The sequence below is a fragment of the Zophobas morio genome, unplaced genomic scaffold, assembly GCF_036711695.1.
Source record: "Zophobas morio isolate AGI-343-1 ecotype UQ-CSIRO unplaced genomic scaffold, CSIRO_AGI_Zmor_V1 ptg000002l, whole genome shotgun sequence".
Classification (NCBI taxonomy): Eukaryota; Metazoa; Arthropoda; class Insecta; order Coleoptera; family Tenebrionidae; genus Zophobas; species Zophobas morio.
Genome location: NW_026972107.1, coordinates 27,856,295 through 27,880,951, shown reverse-complemented (window position 1 = coordinate 27,880,951; position 24,657 = coordinate 27,856,295). Strand labels below are relative to the sequence as shown.

General features: G+C 33.2%; 1 protein-coding gene across 1 annotated transcript in view; it reads right to left on the bottom strand.

Moving 5' to 3' along the window:
• LOC135132619 (protein borderless) overlaps positions 1-24,657 on the bottom strand; it is a 204,528-nt gene that overhangs the window by 179,076 nt on the left and 795 nt on the right. The gene's annotated exons all lie outside the window — the stretch shown is intronic.

Genomic DNA, 24,657 nt, shown 5'->3' with positions numbered 1-24,657 from the left:
AAACTTTAAATTCGTTTCTGAAATATCTGAAAACGCTTAGATGCTAAAAATAGAGAAAAAGCGCATTTATGTTGTAGCTAAGTTATGTACGAAAAATAAAATTTTAGATAATTTAATGTAATTTTTTTCGTTTATTATTCATACACAGGAAATTGTATTAAATCGACAATTATTATTAAAAAAAAATAGTATGCACTGAAGAACATCGAAGCCGTTATTGTTTTGTAATTTGGTTAGCTATCTTAAATATTAAGCGTTTTAAAAACTAAATTCGCGTTGCTGGGTACGGCGAAGGAGGATTTCGCCGGACCTGGCACAACATACGTTCCGCCAGGTCTTTGTCTACTACAGTGTGCTAGACAAAGAGAACGATGAAACCGTAAGCTGCTACGAAGTCGAAACATCGAGCATAATGCATTCCTGGATACGGCGTGCCGAAATCTCGCCGGCAAAGCGTGTTTATCAGCATTTAAAATTAGCAACAAATGCTTTATTTTCTACCTACAATATAATAAAATATATTTTTAATATATATGATCTATCCTAACGTACATTCAAACTTTATTTCTTTTTTTATTTTCTAATTTCAACGCTTACTAAGTATTTTAAAATGACTGGTACGGCGTGGCCGACCCTGCCGCCCCTGATGACAATGATGGACGAATTATAGATAAGATGCGATGTGATGATGAGAAAATATGGAATTATTCCATTCCTAGATTTGACCTGATATTGCGTGAATTACAAATCAGATGAAGCACTTAAATCCCCAGGCCAGCGTTAAAAATATCCACTGTATAAATTTGAATAGAATACTAATACTAATAATAACAGCACTGCATTTTCAAATTTTTGAGAACATAGAGTAAACACTTTGCTAAAATCTAAAATTGAATAAAAGTACGAAGTTTAGCATTTGTAAAGTACGGCGTTTCTTCACATTCATTGAATTAAATAAATAGTGCGGCGTTCATCCTTCATAAAACATGGTGTGTTGCTACAGTGCTAATATAAAATTGAAACAATTGGTTCTTAGTATATTAATAAGTATTAAGAGCGCTAAGGGAGGTTTTCTGGTCAAAGGCAAAAGTTTGGAGACGCAGCGAAGGGAAGTCACCAATTTGTCTGAGATCAGTAAACCTCTTAACTTCGTGATGCATACATAATTTTCTGTACGATCGACAAAATTCTAGCTTGTGTTATCAAATTTGAGATGTTGAAAAAATTCATCACACATCAAAGAAGCCTATTTTCAAATTTTGTCAATGTAGATAGCTTCATCTACAGAGTCATCAAAATTGATTGAGAGAGTTGGTAAACCTGAACTTGAATAATTTGGTTTATTAAGTTGTATAAAAATATTAGCTGTCAGATTTGAAGTTTCAAGTTTCAAATTTCAAAACTCAGTGGCGTCTTTTTTCGACTTTTTTTTTGGTAAAAACATTAGTTGTCAGATTTGAAGTTTCTAATTTTTGTCACGCCACTGAATTCATTGCCATATAACCTTAAACAAATCTGTCATAAGGTTGACAAACTTCACGTCAAAAACAGGGGGTACCAACTCTCTCAATCAATTTTGATGACCCTGTATAGTAACCAGTAGACAAGACTTACTGCCGTTGAAACATACCGTACAAGTGATCAAAAAATAAATATTAACGTATACAATAGCTATTTGTTTAACAAGTCTGGAAAATGCAATTTTGAAAATGCGAGAAATTTACGAGCATTTCCAAAACATTTTCAACACGTGTAAAATACAAAAGTTTGTGGGCCAATATTTTAATATAATAATTTACTCCAAAGATTTATGTTGAAATACGTAACATTTATTATGTCTGATAAAAAAAATGTTTAGAAACCTTTGAAATTTAAATTGTAATGTCAAAATTTCGTGACGCCGCAAGTCTTTTTTTTAATTCACAGGCATTTCATAGGTAAAAACGTAAAGACTTGATCGTAATTGTTAATATTTACTATAATTCATAATCACCAAGCAGTCTCATCCTCATCTGTAGTCTGTAGTCATGGATTCAGCCTCTTCGGGAGTGCCAGTGCATTCTATGGCCAGTGCACATTATAAGCAACGTCAAAGTGGCAGCTCTAAATTTAATGTCACGTTTGGAAGTCTAATAATATAAAAAGCGATTTTCCAGCCGGAAAGGAGCATTGTAAATAGCTAAGTTAAAAATGACGGCGTCCCACAAAAGCAATAAATATACCTACCAATCTAAACCTATGCTGCCAAACATCGATATTGTCGCCAAGGATGATAAGTTACAATCTATGAAGATTAAATTACCAAAACATATTGGAGTCAGTTAATGAACGGAATGACAAATTTGGAAATAAGCTGCATGTAGGCACATTTAGAACATGGGCAACTACCATGGTGGAATCATCTTCAAAAGATGAATAAGGACGGACAAGTTAAACACATAATGGCTGGCTAGATCGCAAATCAACAGAGACAAAAGAAAGCAATCACAATTTGGGTCAACAAAATAAATTTTGAACATAAATAAAGGAAGCACCTTGGACGAAGCAAAGAAATTGGCGAGTAACGAGTAATAACAAAGAACGGACTAATTTTGTACATAAAATTTAATATTTAGTTACGTTTGGACATCAGATGTAATTAATTATTTAACTTTTATTTTGTTAATATACTGTTACGTTCTATTTTTCCGCTAGAGTAGGGAAATTCACAAACAAAAAAAATGAAACTAAACTAAAATTTACTAGTGACCAAATTACAAAACACTGAATCTGGATTTTACTAACATCGAAATAAATTATCTACACCAGCGGTCTTCAAACTGTGTTCCGCGGAACCCTGGGGTTCCGCGGCCCTGTTTCTGGGGTTCTGCCTAAGGTTCCAGCTACTAAAAAATTTAAATTCCAAAATTCCAAGAAAAATGTAAAGGGAAATAAAAAAAATGAAAAATATTTTTTCAGTAAAATGTAAAAATAAATTAATGTTTCTACAACGAAATAGTTTTTAATGTATAAGAAAAAACACTACTACTTCCGTTTATAAAACCTTCCGCGGAATTTCGCAGAAATGCAGTTTCTAAGAAGACAAAACAAATGAGATTTCTGAGAATTATTCGCCAGATTTGCACATGTGCAGCAATTATCGGTTAGTTCTGCACTTCTGCAGTTCGTATGTATTTGCCGTGTGTGAATTACTTGTGAGTACGGATTTTAAATATTGTCTGGAGTATTGATTTGATTATTATTAATTATCATTATACAAGTACTGTCGTTTGAAAAATTATTGGATGTTCATAATTCTTTATACATTTTACAATAACGTTGTACTTTAATTTTTCTTAGAATGGATAAATGGCTGAAAATTGTAACTTTCAAGCGATCAGAAAGTGATCCAACGATAAGGCCCATTGATCCCTCGACATCAAATGAAGCCAGTACTTCTACATCTGTTCCGGCATCTCAGGATTCATCCATCCCAAGGAAGAAACGAAAATATGATTGCTGAAAAAATAATTAAACCCTGTGTTAAAGACATAATAACATGTAAGCTTGGTGCAAAATATGTTAAGGAAATTGACACCATACCTCTTTCTGATACTACAATCCCAAGACGGATTAAGAAAATGTCATCATTTTGTGAAGATGAATTAATTTCTCGTTTAAAATCTTCTCCTCATCAATTTACGATGCAATTGGATGAAACAACAGATGTTGCTGGATTGGCGATTTTGATAGTTTTGGTCCGTTATGTTTGGAATTCTACCATTGAAGAAGATGCTTTTTTGCAAACCTCTAATAGAGAGAGCTACTGGTGAAAAAATTTTCGAACTATTAAATAAATATATGGAAGACCATGGATTAACTTGGGATCTATGTTCACATATTTGTACAGATGGAGCAAAAGCATTATTGGGCTCAAACAAAGGGGTAGTCTCACGAATAAAAGCAATAGCTCCACACATGCAACATTCTCAATGCTGCCTTCATCGTAATGCACTCGTGGCAAAACGAATACCAAAACTATTAAAAGATGTTTTGGATGAAGTTGTGAAAATTATTAATTTCATTAAATCTAAGGGATTAAACTCAAGATTACTTACGTTGTTATGTGAGGAATTATCTAGTAATTATAAAACCTTGCTTCTACATGCAGAGGTGCGTTGGTTATCGCGAGGGAAAATCTTGAGCCGATTTTTTGAATTAAAAGATGAAGTAAGGATTTATTTGAATGAACGAAAATCTGAGTATGCCCAAAAATTACGTGATCAAAACTGGTTCCAATTGGTAGCCTACCTGGCAGACATTTTTGCAATACTGAATAAAATTAATATATCCCTTCAAGGACTCACGGTATATATTATCAAGGTTTCGGACAAAATTAATGCATTACTATTAAAATTAGATATGTGGGAATCAATTATAAGAAAGAATAATGTAGAATGTTTTGTACAACTCAATAATTTTCTAATTGAAAATGAACTAGAATTAGACTACAATGTGAAACTATGTATTTTGGAACATCTTGCCCAGTTAAAAGCCACTTTAAAAGAATATTTTCCAGGCGAAAAAAATGCTCATCATGACTAGATTAAAGACCCATTTAAAAATTATAACAAATCTGATGATTTAGCAATTAAAGAAAAAGAACAGTTAATAGATATTGCTACCGATTCTACTTTGCTGTCAAAACGTGGAGAAGATCTACTTAATTTTTGGCTTAACATTGCAACAGAATATCCAGAAATTTCCAAAAGGGCTACAACAATTTTAATGCCATTTTCCACTACATATTTGTGCGAAAAATCGTTTTCGACGTATGTTGCAATGAAAACTAAGTACAGAAATCGATTAAATGCAGAAAACGAAGTGCGTTTACAGTTAACAACAATAGAACCCGATTTCAGAGTCTTATGTGAAAATACACAAGCACACCCAAGCCATTGAATTGGAGGTGATTTATAGTAAAATAAAGAAATCTTTGTTAAATCTCAATGTTTTTCAATTTACACAAATATCACTGATTTTTTTCCAAAAACTTACGTAAAAAATGTATTAATAATTATTAATCAATATAAAATTAATAAAATATAATATGTGTGTTCATTACAATATCAACTGTAACAAAATGTAAAAAGAGTTGCGGACATTAAAAAAACACTTTTTTTCTATATTAACCTATGGGTTTCCAAAAATAATAACACAATCCAAAGGGTTCCACTACTCAAGAACGTTTGAAAACCGCTGGAATAAACGGATATATTGCACCATTGCACCAGACTTGGGTATCGCTCATCCCTTCCATTCAAAACAAGTTATAGCGGAAGACGTCGCATACTCAAGGGCCAGCAAAAAATTGTAATAAAGGCGACGAAAAAACGCAGTTGAAAACAGTGGCGTAACCCATAGCTGTAACAGGGTCCATCGGGCGAATGACAACTTTCCGGTTTTCTCGACGTTTCATGAAGTCTGTACATATATAACTTTATTGTAAATTATAGGGCGTATCATAAAAAAATAACATTCGAAAATTAAATTTTATACTTTTTCAAGGAAGCGGTCTAAATGATTTTAGACCAATTTTTTGTTATTTAATTAAAAATATTTGCCAAATATTATGGATATATACAACAATAAGATCCGTAGGTACCTATTTTAGAGGTAGTATTGTAAACGTGAAATATTTTATTTCACTGAAATATTTCACGCCTTCCATAAATTTGATGAAACTTACTTCAAATTTCTCGCACACATCTGCAGACATAACCTAAGTCCTGAATACACTTTACTCGTCAAAGGTGCAGTAAAAAGATAAAAGTAGAAGAATTAGCAATAATTTATTTTTTCTTTGGGGGATTCTATATCTGTAGACGATGGAAAAAAGAAAAAGCCCTATTTATGACTACTTTACAACCAGTTATGGTCATAAAGGCAAAATGGCAAGCCATTTTTTTTTTAAATTATCGATTTTAATAAGTTATTACGAGTATAGTTACAAGCTTTTTAAAGTAGCAAAGTAGTATTGGCCTCTTACGGAAAATATCTTCTATCAAAAGTGAGGTTAAAGTAGCTTTCATATGCATTTTTCGAGGAACTGTTGCCTGTTTTATGATTATATGATTATTGATTAGAGTTCAGATTAACTTTAATTAATATGTAGTTAATTTTGTTAGATAAAATTGTATCAACAATCGTTTCTAGGAAGTTAAAGTTTTAGTTAAAGTTAATTACAAGTGGTGCAAACGGCCCTAAGCATATAAGTCTAAGTTACTGGATTATTATAACCTTGTCAGTTACTAAAAAAAGAAGTTTGAAAAAAGGCAAAAGTAAGTAAAGTTACAAAATTTAACTCTTATTATTTATTTATTATTGATTGTAATAATATGTAATTACTAGACAGCGGATTTCTGTCGGGCTACGTCACGATATAGGTGGGGACGCGCTGCAACGCCGGGACTCAGTAGCGGGTGATAGGTAATCACTGAATTTAATTGTCACTTGATTCCATAAATACAATTAACGATTTATTAATCAAACGGCTAAGTAAATGAGAACTGGAATTAACAGCAGAGTGCAACGAAGCAGCGTTATTCTAATCTCAAATAAACGAAGTGCAGCCGGTAACTGGAATAAATTCCCATCCCGTACGAGCCGTACCGAGTTTGGCCTTGTCTAGCCCGACAGAAATCCGCTCTCTAGTAATTACCAATATACAATTTCATGAAATTTTTTCCATGCGACTATTATTACCTGCATTATTCAAGGCATTATTCGAACCGAAATTCACGGTTATCAATTGCATTATTCTAATCAAAGTTCACGATTTTGTTAGAAATACTAGGGCAATTAACAAATTTGCTGCTGTTGTCTTCATCATTTATTGCTGTCTGTCAATTCGTTTTGTTTGCTAATGAATCCTGTATATATCCTTTGGTTAATGCTTGAACTTTTCCAACCACAGTGTAAGTGCGACGTTTATTTGTTTTGCTATCAAGAATTTTGACCAGTAACGTAGAACTAAAATCTACAATAGCATCCACAATTTTATCTTAAAAAGATCATCGCTTCTACATGCTCCCGCAATTCCAAATATTAATAAGACTAATAAATCGCTATTTTAAATAAGTATGTATTTTGTTTTAATATCAAATCAAGTTTTTATCTTTGCTCCCAAGTCTGGAGCATTGGAGATGAACTCATCGAATTGCTTCTTTGTTAAAACTCGTGCTTTCTTCGGAGAATAACCTTCATTTTGTTTCTTCTAGAAGACACACAACTTGAAGTATTTTGAGATGTCCACTTCGTATCTCCAGTTCAATAATGATTTAACCATCGAGTGATGCGATCATAAACTGGAAGTTTTCATGTTTTTGGCCATCTCAGAAAAATACGCCAGAAGGATACTTTGAATATAAATGACAGCATTCTTTTTAGCACACCAAGTTGTAAATTTCTTGAAAGATGCTTCGTATATGACATTTGACTTTGTCGGAAGAAGTTTTTCGTTTCCGCTTTTGCGACTTCAGCTATTTCTGGAGATGCTAATGTAAATCCGGAGGATTCGGATCTCGTGACAAATTTTTTCGTGTATTAAGTGGTCATGGCAACATTCAAAAATGTATTTGGTCGCCACCATTTTTGAACACGAATTAGAATTTATTTCTAAATCATTAGGTTTTATTATACATTTGAAGAAAAAATAGCAGAGCATAAGTGAAGCTTTATGTGTTTCAGATGGTTGTATGCCTCACTACGTTCGGCATTTAATTTCCCATCTTCAGCAGATAAAGTTTCCTTATACTCTTAGGTCCGATTTCATAATGAAAATTTAATGGAGAATTAACTAATTAAAATAATTGTCACTTTAACGGTCCATTAAATATGTAATGTAAACATTTTGGTCGTCAATTTACTAATGTTTCATTAAAACTAAAAGCCTCATGTTGGTATAATTGTAACCTTTGTGAAAACATAGAGTAGAAAATCAAACGTAATCGTAGCTGTAACTACAGTAAAGATGAGGAACTACTGCTATTGAGTGAAATTGAAAAATTCAAAGACGTAGTCGAGTGCAAAATGACCGACAAACTGAATATCTCCGAAAAGGTATAAATATTAATAATAATTATAGCCTATGGATTAACGTTAACACACAAAACTTGTAGAACGAAGCTTGGAAACTAATTTTAATGCGATTTAACGCAAAAAATTCTAGCTCTAGAAGTCTGGAACAAATTAAAATCAAATATGACAATTTGATAAGAAAAGCCTGGAAGGTAGCAGCCTCTAATAACAAATACATTGTAGGCACAGGAGATGGGCCATCCCAAAAACCAATGTCTGATCCGGTACTAATAAATACTGTCCCCAGAATTGTCAATGCCAAAACGGTCGTTGGGTTAGAAAACCCATGTGACTCTGATGGCACTTTTGTTAAACTGACAGAACAAATATGTACTTGCGGTTGCTCATCAAGCACCTGCCAGTTTTAAAGAAAGAGGAATGGAATATGATTTGCTTCAATATTATATTGTGTCTTTCCATTTCTTAATACATTGTTATAATCTAGCAAAATGTTCATTAATTATATTTTGCCTAATAGTGTGTTTCATTTCCAACAAAAGCAATTTAAACTTTACTTACCAAATTGAAGTACAAATGGATGTAGATAACGAAATAACCACAATACTAGCGTTTTGAACTGGTTTATTTTATTTTGTATTTTTAATGCAAAATGTTTCCCAAAAGGATCGATGCATTAATACCAGATAGGCATTTTGGGGAACTAAATTCATGTAAGGTGTTTTTCGAGGAATTTTTGCGTCAGTTGCACAGTCTAATTGTTTTATTAAAAAAAAAAAAACTCTGAAAAGTTTTCTTAATTATAAAGATTGTAGTGAACTAATGGTTTGTTTAACCTTATATGTTCAGCAAGGTAAAGTTAAAAATATCTGACTTCCTAGAGAGAATTTTCTTAACAAGAACGAAACAATATCACCTAAAACTAATAACACAAAATGTTCTGCAAAAGAATCGAACCGGCAATCGGGGACACAAGTTTTTTTGGGCCACTGCATATATGGAAAGTGTTTTTCGAGACACCGCACCATCTCGTTAGTTTGTGTGCAATTCAACTGTTGTTATTTTTTTTTTTTTTGCAATCTCTGGCGAGATTATTTATTTCCAGAAATTGTATTGAACTAATAATTTAACCATTCATTTCCAACAAAAGCAATTTAAACTTTACTTACCAAATTGAAGTAGAAACGGATGTAGATAACGAAATAACCACAATACTAGCGTTTTGAACTGGTTTATTTTATTTTGTATTTTTAATGCAAAATGTTTCCCAAAAGGATCGATGCATTATTACCAGATATGCATTTTGGGGAACTAAATTCATGTAAGGTGCTTTTCGAGGAACCGTTGCATCAGTTGTATAGTTTGTTTTATTAAAAAACTCCGAAAAGGGTTTTTAATTATAAAGATTATAGTGAACTAACGGTTTAACCTTCTATGTCCAGCAATATCAAGTTAAAAATATTTGACATCCAAGAGAGAAGTTTCTTAACAAGAACGAAATAATATCACCTAGTACTAATAAAACAAAATGTTCTGCAAAAGAATGGATCCGGCGATCGGGGCCACAAGTTTTTTTGGGCCATTACATACATGGAAAGTGTTTCTCGAGACACCACACTATCTCGTTAGTTTGGGTAAAATTCAATTGTTGTTGTTTCTTTTTCGATTTATATCTAGCAAAAGCAATTTAAAATAACTTACCAAAATGAAGTGCAATTGGATGTAGATCTCGAAGCAACCACAGTACTCGCTTTATGAACTAGTTTGCTTTATTTTGTATTTTTAATGCAAAATGTTTCCCAAAAGGATCGATACAGCAATACCAGATAGGCATTTTGGGGAACTAAATTCATGTAAGGTGTTTTTCGAGGAATTTTTGCGTCAGTTGTACAGTTTAATTGTTTTATTAAAAAAAAAAACTCTGAAAAGTTTTCTTAATTATAAAGATTGTAGTGAACTAATGGTTTGTTTAACCTTACATGTTCAGCAAGGTAAAGTTAAAAATATCTGACTTCCTAGAGAGAATTTTCTTAACAAGCACGAAACAATATCACCTAAAACTAATAACACAAAATGTTCTGCAAAAGAATCGAACCGGCAATCGGGGACACAAGTTTTTTTGGGCCACTGCATATATGGAAAGTGTTTTTCGAGACACCGCACCATCTCGTTAGTTTGGGTACAATTCAATTGTTGTTGTTTTTTTTTCGATTCATATCTAACAAAAGCAATTTAAAATTACTTACCAAAGTGAAGTACAAATGGTTGTAGACAACGAAGTAACCACAATACTAACGTTTTGAAGTGGTTTACTTTATTTTTTATTTTTGCAAAATGTTTCCCAAAAGGATCGATGCAGCAATACCAGATAGGCATTTTGGGGAACTAAATTCATGTAAGGTGTTTTTCGAGGAACCGTTGCATCAGTTGTATAGTTTGTTTTATTAAAAAACTCCGAAAACGTTTTTTTTTTTTTTTAAAGATTATAGTGAATTAATGGTTTAACCTTCTATGTCCAGCAACATTAAGTTAAAAACATCTGACATCCTAGAGAGAATTTTCTTAACAAGAACGAACAATGTCACCTAATACTAATAAAACAAAATGTTCTGCAAAAGAATCGATCCGGCGATCGGGGACACAAGTTTTTTTGGGCCACTACATAGATGGAAAGTGTTTTTCGAGACACCGCACCATTTCGTTAGTTTGTGTACAATTCAACTGTTGATGTTATTTTTGCAATCTCTAGCGAGATTGTTTATTTTCAGAAATTGTATTGAACTAATAATTTAACCATTCATTTCTAACAAAAGCAATTTAAAAGTGAAATACAAATGAATGTAGATAACGAAGTAACCACAATACTAGCGTTTTGAACTGGTTTACTTTATTTTTTATTTTTGCAAAATGTTTCCCAAAAGGATCGATACAGTAATACCAGATAGGCATTTTGGGGAACTAAACTTATGTAAAGTGTTTTTCGAAGAACTTTGGTGTGAGTTGTACAATTTAATTATTTTTTTTTAGAAGGTCAAAAAAGAATAGATACAGCAATAACGAATTTGAGGAACAGTTGCATAAGCTGTATTATAATATTATTATTTAAAAACACCTCAAAAGATTATCAGATGTACATTTCGGACCAAACGGTGAATCTCTTCGGGGTGAGAATGAGTTGAATTTTATAGCTGTGTGCAACATAAAAAGGTTTAAAATAAATTTGACAAAAATAAAAAATTGTGACGTAATTGATTAAAAACCTACATTTAAAGAGGCATGGCTTGTTTTTTAAAAATTTAATAAACTACGCTTAAAAACTGTTTTAATTTACAATTGTTAACCGGCTTCAAGTTGTTGAACAATTTATTTTTCCATATAAATATATTCCAGAATATTTAAATTATGGTTGGAATTAATGTTTTAAAAATATATAGTTACAACCTTCTTTCAAAATAAGAGCTTGTAATAACATGCTAACTTCAGGTGTTTATGTTTATACTTTGAAAGAATTCGACTATAAGCACGTTTAGATACCAAGCAATGCATCTGTGATAAAAATATGAATGGATTGATATAGAAGGGCTGTACGTACTAATAAATTTTCCCATTTAAAAATATTGCGATTAATAAAAGAAAAAAATAGAAAGTGATTCATTTTATTAAATTTATTTAATCGAATGAACTGCTGCCCGCCAGTTTTCAATCGCTGGACCTTGGATATGGGAGGCGCGCACTTTCCTACCACTCTAGCTGTCACACACCTACGTACGATGCCTCTAACTAAGAAGGAATAATAAACAATTATAATATGTAATCAAAATATTAAAATTGTAACAGAGGAATATATTATTTCATACAATTCAAACAGTGTTATTATGAAGCATAATGAGCGGACGTCATCACATCGTGGATGGGGATGATTTGCCAAATTTTGGTTAGCGTTTTACCATCTACATAACATTCCTAATAAGTATATGAATAAAATTTGAGAACAATCGGTCCAGCATTTTCGAAGATTATCTGTCTAATAAAAATTCGGATGAATGGAAGACAGACAGACAAGACCTACGCGGGAGACCTATTTATTCGTATTTTAGAGGTCGTGAAACGTCGAGGAAACATAAAAGTAGAGACGCGCTTACAATACTTCCTTAGCTTACGCTCGGGAAGTAAAAATTTCCAAGTAAAGTTATAAATTTATCATGCTTATTTAGTATGTACAACACCTGCCGAACATCAGCCAAAGTGCCAAAGATGGATTTTTTATTATTCTTCATTTTTACTTATTTTTTTTACAATTTGTTTAATAGATTTAAATTTCAACTCTAAATGTTGCTAATAAGAAGTTAAGCATAACGAATAAGGGTTTATTTTGCCACCTGTAAAAATTCGGCCCTCCTCAAAGGGATCAAAATATGAACAAAAGTTCCTCAAAATGCCGCTTACCTCTTCACATGTTCTGTGTTCCTGTTAGGAAGCTTTGCCGTTTTTGCTGCAGTTCTTTTTTATTTTCTTAAATAAACCAAATATTATTATGGGTGGATAGAGTCTGAATAGCGGAAAATAACTCAGAGCCGTGGCCCATCTGAATGTCTTTAATTTTAAACTTTATATTTGCATCAAATGATTGTTCTACATATCATACAACCCACACTACACCAGTGTAATAAATATCAAAATGCCTATAATAACTTGTTTTAAAGACATATTCTATTTTATCGACTTATAATTTTAGTTCCTACATTTGTCACAACTACACCATTTCACGTTCCCCAAAAGCATCACACAATAAAAAATAAATCGCTGGCATTTTGGGGAATTCCTCAAAATGACCATGTGTTCCCCATTATGTACAATGTAGGAAATAAAAGTTCCCGAAAGGATCGCAGTAGAAATATATATATATATATATATTTAGTATGTTCACGTGCAACATTTGTGAAAAGTCGTACACTTGTAAAAACAGTTTGTACAGACATGACAGAGAAAAACATTTCAGACATAAATGAAAAAATTAAGATAATTTGAAATTGCGTTTTTGATGTCCACGATCGAGAAAACCTATGGTTATAAATCTGCCATAAAATTTTTAAATTCTGTTCTTGTCAGGTATGGGACGACGTGGAAATGCTGTAGCAAAATTTTGTATAATTTCTCTGTTGTCGATAAGCCTTATCAGTTAACATGGTGTATAAAATTTGACATACGAATCCCCATGGCCACTCAAAAAAAATGCGCTGTATGTGCATATCAAACAAATTTTAAGAGTGCCGAATTATGGAGCATTCCACTGTCATGTTCGGGACATATTAGCAACAATAATTTTGTGTAAAACTTAGTCATAATTGTTTTCTAAAGCGGAAATGACCACAATGGTGGCTACCTGAGAAACATTGAGAGTTTTTTGAACAATCTTGATCAATTTATTTTTAGATTTTTATTTTGCAAATTACAACAAATTTAATACTAAAATATGTCACGTATGGGTCATCAGAAATTCTCACATTTTAAATGTAAATTAGGAGGCAATTTGACCTGCCACGAGAGGTGTTCAAAGGACTATTTCCCGAACCAACTTCTTGTAAACAGACCCACCCACTTTTATTTTGACGAATTGCGAAAATAGCAAGCCAAAATAAAAATTAAGTTGCTGAACCCATAATAATCTAGCATTAAAATTAAATTGTTGTGGTGTGTCGTATCTAATAGAAACAACAGAAACAATAGCAATCCGTAAACAAACATTAATTTTGTGTGTAAAATCATTACAAAAATGTACGATCGTTTTGGAATCAGTTCTGTGCACGAAATCGACAAAAATATTGCAAATCTGGTTCCCCTGAATACCCAAAAATCGAGGTCTTCAGCTTGGAAACAGTTTGAGAGTTTCTGCAGTGAAAGGAAATCTTGTTTAAATGGAGACACAACTATAGAAGAATTGTCCAGGATAATGAAGGACTTCGGATTTAATATGAAGAAGCTAAATGGTGAAGAGTATAAAGAGGAAGTTGTAAAGACTATGTGGAATACTGTGGCTAAACTGTTGCAGAAGAAACATTACGAAGAATATAGGGTATCGTTTGATCCGTTCAAAGACGTCATATTTTCAGGCGCCCGAAAAGCACGTGACGCAAAACGAAAAGAACTCCAGCGTGATATTGATAAAAGAAAACGTAGTGCAGCTAGTTTAACTCTCGAGGAACACGAGAAAATTGTTGGTCTTTGGGATGAAGAAACACCAGACGGTCTGCAACGAAAATTTTATCACATAGCAGCATGTGAACTTGCTTGGCGCGGCGGGGAAGCGGCTAAATGTTTGGTTACGTATTTCAAGGAAGAAAGAAATAATATTGGCGAGTTAACTGGACGTATAATCTACGATCCTATTTTTGAAAAAACAGCACAAGGTGGAGCCGGACGACTGTGCGAAAAGAAGTGGTTAACGAATAATCTGAAAAACTCTGATCGTTGTCCAGTTAGGTAGGTGTAATTTTGATTTTTTCAATAATTAGATATTAATGCAATTTATTTACTTACCGATTGTTTAGAAAATTGATGGACAAAAGAGGCAAAAGTATTACCACTCATCGATTGTTTTTAACAGTGAATCCCTTATGGAAGAGTGCACATTCTGTTGAATTCTTTAAGAATTGCCCTATTGGAAGAAACCAAATTTCTACATGGACTATAAGTCTGCTGCCCAGAAAATAGGATTGGATACGAAGAAAATTAAAATCACAAATCACTCCAATCGATCTACTGTGGTTTCTTGTTTAGCTAAAGCTGGTGTGGGAGAGCATCAAATAACTAAAATTACTGGACATTCTAGTACTTCTTCAATTAAATCTTATTTACAGCTGGATAGCGACCATCATGTTACCTTAGTTGATTGTATGAGGCAAAATGAACAAGAAGAAACAGTAGGAGATAAGCCAGAGGAAAGTAAAAATTCCAAATATGTATATAACAATTGTACAATCAATAATTATTATAAATAAATTTTGTAAAATTATAAAATTGTGAAATTCGTTCATTAAGAAAAATTACCAAAAATTATCGGTAATTGCACTAATGCAAATTATCGGTAATTGCACTAGTGCAAAATTATCGCCTAATTCGATTCTGATTGGTTGATTTATTTAAATTCAAGGCTTCTTATTGGCTTACATGATGTGAGGGAAAGCAGTCCTAACACTAGTGGATCATATTACTTCAATCTTCGAAAATGGCGGATATGGGGTGGCCTCCTTCCTCGACCTATCGAAAGCTTTTGACTGTGTCTCTCACAATATTTTGCTTGGAAAACTTGGTACATACAACCTACATAAGTCTAGCATTAAGCTCATAAAATCATATTTGGATGATAGATCTCAAGTTGTCAAATAAAAACACAATATCTCAGATTGTCTTAAAATAAACCAAGGCGTACCACAAGGATCTATCTTAGGACCGCTCTTGTTTCTTATATTTATAAACGATTTACCGACATCAATAACATTAGATACTGTCTTATACGCAGATGACACTACTTTGTTGAGTAAAGCAATGACCGCTCAATCGGCAGCATCTATTAACAGAGAGACACAGACAATAATCAGAAATTGGTTTGAACAAAATCGCCTAAGACTAAACCTAGATAAATCGGTAAATATTATGTTTACCCTAAACAAAGTAACACCTTTCCCTGTTTATGAAGACACGACAAAGTTCCTGGGTATCACTGTAGATTCCAAACTTGATTGGAAGAAACGCGGACAGGAATTAGCAAAGCAGCTAAATAAAAATATATTCCTTTTAAAAAATCTTAGAGGCCAAATTGATTCCAATTGTCTACGGCAAGCATACTTTGCACTAATACAGTCTCACTTGTCTTACGGCTTGCTGTGCTGGGGACGGTCTACAATCCGACACCGTATCTTCGGACTTCAGCGAAAAGCAATCCGGATTCTGGCAAATCTGGGCTATAGGGAGGAGTGCAAGAAGCAGTATATCATTTTTAACATCTTAACATTACCTTCCCTATATCTCTTCATGTCTCTCATATATATACATCAAAATACAGATAAGTATATAAAACAACGTGAAATTAATCCATATGGCACAAGAAACCATAACAAGCTATATCCTAAGAAAGTCAGATTAGAAAAATCTAAAAATTGTACCTACTACTATGCCATTAAATTCTATAATAAATTGCCAGATTGTATTAAAAAACTAGAGCTAGGTAAATATAAGAAAATAATTAAAACGCATCTGTTATCTAAGGCAAATTATGATGTAAATCACTTCTTGAATGACAATGAATGATCATTTTATAATGTAAATTGAGCTAGGTAGTCATAGCTAAATTTTTGACATGTACAAAACTGTAGTTTCAAGTACGAATAAATTAGGAAAGGAGGAAGATTTGAGTATTAAATTAAATAGAATGGTCAAGGGCCGAGAAAATGCAGTAGCACAGTCTGATAGAAGAAAACCCGGAATGTCGCCATGACCGCACGTAGAATTAGACTTAATGTTTTTCAATGCTTCTAATACATCGGATTCATAAATAGCAGAGACAAAAACGGGAATATTGCTGAGATCTTCGTCAAGACTATTAAAATCACCATGTGCGAGATTAGAATAACTGTCACTAAAGTGTTGGGCGAAGGCGTTTACAATGTCTTGAGGATTCAACAGAGATGTGTTTAGATAGCTCATTTGAGAAGGAATGACCGAACGTTTTTTAATATTATTGACATGAGCCCAAAACTTGCGAGGATCCCAGTTAATATTAATTTCCAAATTGTGAATATAAATGGCGTACGATAATTTAATGTCACGCTTTAATTCAGCTCGAATTCTTTTAAAATTAGTCAAATCTAAGTCACTATGGGATCTTTTGTAGATGCACCAGAGCTTCCATTTGATTTTAACTTTTTTTATGTTATCAGAAGAGAACCAGAGAGGGTAAGAGTAATTGTGTAGTCGGCAAGTTTTGGGAACATAAAGATCAAACACAGAGTTAAATTTATCATAAAAAATACGACAAAGAGTATTAACGTCCGTGACGGAATCCATGAAAGACCAATCCATTTGCTCAAGGTTACGATATAAGTTTGGATAATCAGCCTTACGAAAGTTCCACTTTTTCGCAGGAGAGACAGGATTACCTAACAGTCGCGTATTGGGCAAACGAAACTAACACGTGATAAGCAGCGAAGGGTGATGTGCATCCTCAGATAAAAGATGATCTGCACAGCGATCGATAACACAGAGAAGGTTTGTAATGACCAGATCCAAGAATCTACCATGGCTATTAGCGATATTAGAATGTTGTTTATAATCGCACAAATTCAGAAAGTTAAAAAGTGATAGTCTATTGTTACCTATTGCAGAAGCTTATAAATTATAATGATACTCTGGAATGTTAAAATCTCCAACGATTAAGACGCGTTGATTATGCAGTTCTGTAAGATTACTGATCAGGCTGAAGAACAAATTATACTCTTCTGTAGAAGTTCTAGGATTAATGTAGACAACAAAGATGAAAAGGAAAAGATGATTAAAACAACACTTAATGCCGACTACATCGATCAAACGTAAAGCATCAAAACCGCGTGCAGATAAGTCTAATTGAACTGCCGAAAATTGTTGTCCACCTCTGGAAAGATTGGAATTGGCAAAGTTTCTATCGGATCTAAAAACAATGTAAGCAAGAGGACAAAATTCAGAATTTCCAACACCGTCATGAAGCCACGTTTCAGAGAGACATACAAAATTAAAATTGGAAGAAGAAAGAGAATTGAGAAGTGTTGTAAGTTTGGTGTTGATGCCACGGGCATTTTGATAATATATAAGTAACGAAGACGATAGATTATTGTTAAGGGATGGAATAAAAGTAGTAACAAAGGAATTATTAGAAATATTTGATAAATCTGAGTTCGAGACAGCTGGACTTATACGTAAAGATGAAACTAAAGTGTTGGATCCAGATATTAGTTGCTATTCGGCAATACCGAAAAGATCTTGCTTCAACTTAGTGATAGCCAAATCGTAAGCTCGACAATTGTCATGATCCCAAGAGGCGTGGTCAGTTTTAATATTCGCGTGTTTGCTATTTGATTTTAAATTGCGACAGTTGACGCAGCACAAAGAAGCAGCTTTACATTCCTTCACGTTGTGGCTTTCTGAACATCTAGGACAAACAATGATACTTCTACAAGAGATGGATGAATGATTAAAGCCACAGTACTGGAAGCAACGCGGGATTTCCAAACCGCAATAAATAGAACAACTATTTAAGCCGATAAGACAGTGACCAATATTGAAAGCTTTGTTATAGGTAAACGAGTCAACTTCTATTAAAGCCTGGAATAAGTCAGCTTGTTTTTAAGCGGAAGAAATTTTAACAGTTTATAATCGCCAGGTTTGTCAAATAAGAAATCGTTTTGTTTGACTGCATATAACAAAACGCTGCTCTCATCAATATCGTTTGAGATGCCCGAAATTCTGATGCGAGGACGCAAGGTCTTTACTTCTTTAATATCATAGGATGTAGATAGTTTTACGCTGGCAAGTTCTTTAAATTTACTAGCATCCTTACATCCAAGCAACACTGAACCATCTTTGAGATTTTTAACCTTGCCGATATCAATAGCAGAGTTCACCGGATTTACCTTAGACAAGATATCAGATTTAGCCTTATTAACCGATTGATTCTTATCTTTGGGTTTAACAATCACCGTATCCTGAGAGTTTTTTTTTTAATACTTCTGAATGTGTGGTTAAAGTATTGCCGTGTATCGGGATTAGGAACTCGGTTGAGCGCGAGAGTCAACTTGTTAACTTCAGAATGCAGCAGCGAATTTTCCTTACGTAGATTGCCCATTTCGAGCTTCAAAGAGACTTGAAGAGACTTTTCAGTGAATCAGAAGTGAAACTGAGTGAAGGATTTTTATCAACATTAATATTAACATCAGATGTGGCGGATAAAGTAGATTTTGATTCGGGTTTTGAATTGCAAAAAGAACAGCACCATGCGGAGAGAGTAAGTTCTACCTTCATTTTCTCATAAATCTGTCCGGTTAAACCCGCACATCCAGCATGATAGATATACTTGCAAGTACTGCAGGATACATAATCATCGCAACGCAAAACTCCCTTTCCGCATTTCTTACACTTAGCGCCCATGATTGTAATTAAAAAGAGAAAGAAAAAGAAATAAACAAAAGAATGATGGAAAAACTATTATAAAGAAAAGAGAGAAAAAAAAACTAAATGATAGCTCGATACAGTGAAGCGAATACTAAATATAAAAATTAAAAAAACTGGACAAAACCCAAACTCACCAATCCCACGAGGGGGTCAGAAATTTGTGTAATACAAAGGACCTATGGCTTCTCACAAAAATAATAATATTCGCGCACAGATTCACTGGTATTTCGACTTAGAAACGAGAGAGACGCGAACACACACGTTCGATATACACACCACATATCAATATCATTATATTGAAAATACTGTAGACTTTACCCAACCTGTATTAATATTGGGAAATTTTAACATTCCAGAACTGAATGAGTGTACACTTGGAAATAAAACAACTGGTTTTTACAATACTTATAATAAATTCATAACATTATAAATGGCTTAAAACAGAGCAATGCAATTGTGAATGTAAACAATAAGTTACTGGATCTGGTGTTATCAAATAATCAATTGAATACTGAAGTAATTAGGGAACCATTACCACTTCTACAAGAAGATGTGCATCATCCATGTCTGAGAATTTTTATAGAGAGTGCTAAGCCAAAAACACGTTCTTTGAAGGTAACGGACACAACATTAGGTTTAATTTAAAAAAAGCCAATTTTCCTTAATTGTATGCTGAAATCGCAGCTATTGATTGGACCGTAATAGATAACATTAACAATGTGAACTTGGCATGCGATTATCTATACGACACTTTATACAAAATTTTCTCGAAGCATGTTCCGACCTGTAAGTACTCAAACTTGACCAATACATATCCTGTTTGGTTTACTAAAAAGATAATTGACAATATAAAATTGAAAAAACATTATTAGAATAAACATCGGGAAAATAAATCTCCCCACATCTTAATCCGGTCAAAATAGACATAAAAATAGTGATCAAATAACAGAAATTCCGACAGAGCTGAATTTTGGTACATACCTTGGGTACACCAGTAGAAATAAAGTGCCAAAGGTCCCCATAGATCCCATGTGTGCTAAAAAAGTTATTCGCTAATGTAGCCGAGCAGTGGACAGGGTAGCAAATTTGCTAGAACTTGGGCTCTAGTTGATAATCAAAGCTGTGCCTCTCTGGAGAGACTTTCACAATACGAACACGTTTCGAACTCCTACAGTGCTATCCGCGAGTGGTGAGTTTTGCCATGGCCAAATTTGGGTGGTCAAAAGACCAAACTGCAGCACTAATTGCACGATATGAAAAAAAACGACTATAGAAATCGCGTAGCTAACAATAAAATTATTTTCAACCATACAGAATGTTCTGTTTTTGAGGCGTAATATCCAACGTACTTTTTTAAATAGAATGCCTAATTTAAATTTTCTAAAAAATTTTTGTAATGAAGCGGTTCACGAAAAAAATCGCAATCGTATTGATTTTAAAATCTGTGTAATAATATTTTATGGGGAGGTAAACAAAAGTACGTGCTTTACTGTGGTATCAATTAAATTAAATTTTAATATGCCGAGTGTTTATAAAAAACAAAACTAAAATATTACAATTTTCAAACATTATTATTTCCGTCAGCCGATTCTCCACTTTTACGTTTTCTCGACCTTTCATGACCCCTAGAGTACGAAGAAATAAGTCTCCCGTTCCCGTCTGTCTGTCTGTCCGTCTATCTGCCGTCCCGGTTTTTATCAAACAGATAATCTCCGAAAGTACTGGGCCGATTCCAGATTTTTGAAAAAACAAACAAAAACATAAAACAACATTTTGCAATTTAAATTTGAATCTTACAGATGTTTTAAAGTTATGATAAGCATAATAAATTTTGAATCAAAATGTATTTGCTTATCCCCTCCAAAAAATTGATAACGTCAGTTCAAAATTTTTCCGAATAAATTCCACCCGAAATGTGCAAAATACATATGATCAGTCTAATGGTTGTAATTTATTATTGTATTCATATTTTTTAGATTTGCTTATACAGGGTGACTCAAAAAAATTAATGAATGCGTGAATTTATTTTACTGAATAACACAAAAATTGCAAAACTGAATACTTTGAAATCTTCTAGACGTTTTAAGGTTATTGTAAGCGTGGTAAATTGTTAATCAAAATATATCTGTTTATTCCCAACAAAAACTTGAAGACGTCATCTCAAAATTTTTCAGAATAAATTCTATCCAAAATGTGCAAAATATATTGAGTTTTTAGTTGTGATTTATGACTGCATTCATATTCATATTCATCTACTGTTATTTTTAGTATTATACTGCACCAATCCAAGTTGATATACGTGTCCTTGTAAAAATGTTGATGACGTCATCACAAAATTGTGTAAAGAAAAAACTCAACTCGAAAATGTTAAGATATGTTTCATTGTTTTCTCGGTGCTAGGGAAGTTCTGCCAAAACAACTTTCGACCAATTTTTTACATTTTTAAGAGATATTTGGAAAGAAGATTTTACATAATCTTACCTATATATAAAAATGGATCGCTAAATGTGTTGCTAAGCGCATAACTCGAGAACGACTCAACCGTTTCGGCTAACTTTTGTTTTCAAATATTCGTTGAAGTACGAGGATGGTTCTTACGGAGAGAAAAATTTAAAAATTTGCCTGGAAAAGTCTAAAAAAAAAATTCTAAAAATTTTGTATGGGAATCGCCACTTCGAATTAATTTCAATAGTTGGCGTTCCTGACGGACCTGTCGTCTAACTGACGTGTCATACAAAACTATTCTGCGATTGTGAAAAGTATATTGCATTTCAAATCGTTCTTTGTTTTTTCGTAAAAAAAAACGTCGTTTATTTTAAGAAAAGTTTTGGTTAAAGTGAATTCACTTACACATTGCGAAAGTGTCTTATTAATTTTGATCTGCCATTCTATTTACCTATATTCACATTGTTGGTTTCGACAAAACCTCAAACTTTACCGTTATTCGAGGATTTAATTTGAAGTTTTCAGTATTTTAAAATTCTCAAGACAAAATTTACAGATTTGATTGACTGTGAAAATAATTGTGTCGTTTTATGAAGTTCATTACAATGCCGAGAAGACGACAAGCTGACATAGGTCCACGAAGTCAATCAAATGTGCGACGAACTACCTCAGGTGCAAACCGCAATGATTTGTTTCATGAGTAATTCGGATATGGAAGTTGATCAGCGTTGTGCTCATAATCAACATAATCAAACATTGAAGCGAGACATTTGGTGGTATGAATACAGCTGAGTAGATACTCATATTCGAAGTACAAAGTACCTACTTCATTATTACTCTTACATACCTGAGCATCTACTCTATGCATGGCCTACTAGTATAAAGATTATGGCCTGTCCAGGTACCATACGTGCTGCCATCTATTAATAATTCAAAAACGACAAAAGAATTATTAACACTTTTTGAAAGGTACAAAGGCATTCATACCGAAACAAACGACCATTACACGTTTTGAAGTTTCATAATGTCAAATCAAATTAAAATTTTGCTAAATTATTAAGTGTAATTATTAACAGATGGCAACACGTATGGTACCTCTTGGACAGGCCATAATCTTTATACTAGTCGGCCATGCTCTATGTACTGAGTACCTGCTTGGAAACACTGTATCTCCCCGGACACAAATTGAACATCTACGCGTTTTGTGAGCATTTAATCTAAAAATTAGCATCGGCGTGGCAAATAATTGAGAAGCCTAGAAAACGAGCAGGATAATTGTAAAAGTGAATTTTAACTAAACATGGCGACTTTCATGAACGCGGAACGTCGTCAAGAGGTGCATTCAGTTTGAAAAACACATTAGGAGCGGGAATATCGACAACTTTTCAGATAGTTACCTTTTATTTATGCATAAATTGTGCAGTGCGTTTTTTCTAACACTGGCCATAGAGATTCCCATCTCAAGGTGTCTACCCCATACTAACTTATGGTTGAACACTGTCAGTGTTTTCCTTTTTTGTTGTATCACGGTGATACTTGAACATCAACTGTTACCTACTGAAGTATTAGCATCATTTAGAAAAACTAGAAATATGTTGATATGATATTCGAGTAAATACTTCGTATTTCGAGTATGACCATCTACTGAGTTTTATTTATATCAACCATTGTCAAAAAATTGATCGAACGTTGTTTCGACAGAACTTCCTTCTCACCAAAAGTATGAAACATATTCAGCATTTTCTTCACACAATTTTGTGATGACCTAATCAACATTTACCATCAACACGTATACCACCTAGGATTTGTGCAGTGTATTACTAAAAATAACTATATTGTATTCCCAAAATTATCTGCGAAAATCGAGTGAGCCATTCCATCAATTTTTTGGGGGGAATAAATAAATATTCTTAACAATTTACCATGCTTACAATAACTTTAAAACGTCTGCAAGATCTCAAAGTATTCATTTCTGCAACTCTTGAGTTATTCACTAAAATAAATTGACTGATCCAAATATTTTTTTCAGTCACTGTAAAAGCAAAGACAAAAAATATGAATGCAATGATAAATTACGAAAATATACTGATGATATTTTGCACAATTTAGATAGGATTTATTCGACAAAATCTTGAGATGAAGTCATCAAGTTTTTGGGCTTGATAAACAGATATATTTTGATTAAAAACGTACCATGTCAAACAGTAACTTCCAAACGTCTGCAATATTTCAAAATTCAGTCTTGCAATTCTTGATTCAATCAATAAAATAAATTGACTCAGTGATTAATTTTTTTGAGACACCCCCTATAAGCAAAACTAAAAAATATGAATGGAATGATAAATCACAAGTCTAGTCTCATCCTATTTTGGACATTTTAGATAGGATTCATTTGGCAAAATTTTGGGCTGACGTCATCAATTTTTTGGAGGGGATACGTAAATAGATTTTGAACAAAAATTTATTATGCTTATCATATGTTTAAAACATTTGCAAGATTTCAAAGCATTCGGTTTTGCAGATTCAAAATTAAATTATAGGTGAAACGAAGTTCACGGGGTCAGCTAGTATTAAATAAGAGGCAATGTTGATTTAATCAAAATCAACTCTACATTAAAATTATATGATATTATAATAGAGGGTGGGATCATAATTATGAATGTGACAACCTGTGACACAGAAAAGAAGGGTTCAAAAACCACAAAATCTGCGTGACATAACTTATGGAGAACAACTTATTTTGTTCAATGATTTACATAAACTTTTACATATGTACCTGATACAAAAAATCGTAATGTTACCATTACTCTTTCGTGAATAGAAATAGCATCGCGCATTTGCGTATTTCTTTGCGCAATTTTAGGTCCACACAAGTCGACTACCCACATAATTTATGTTCTCTTACTGCCTGTTTTCACAGCTTTAATATTTTACCGC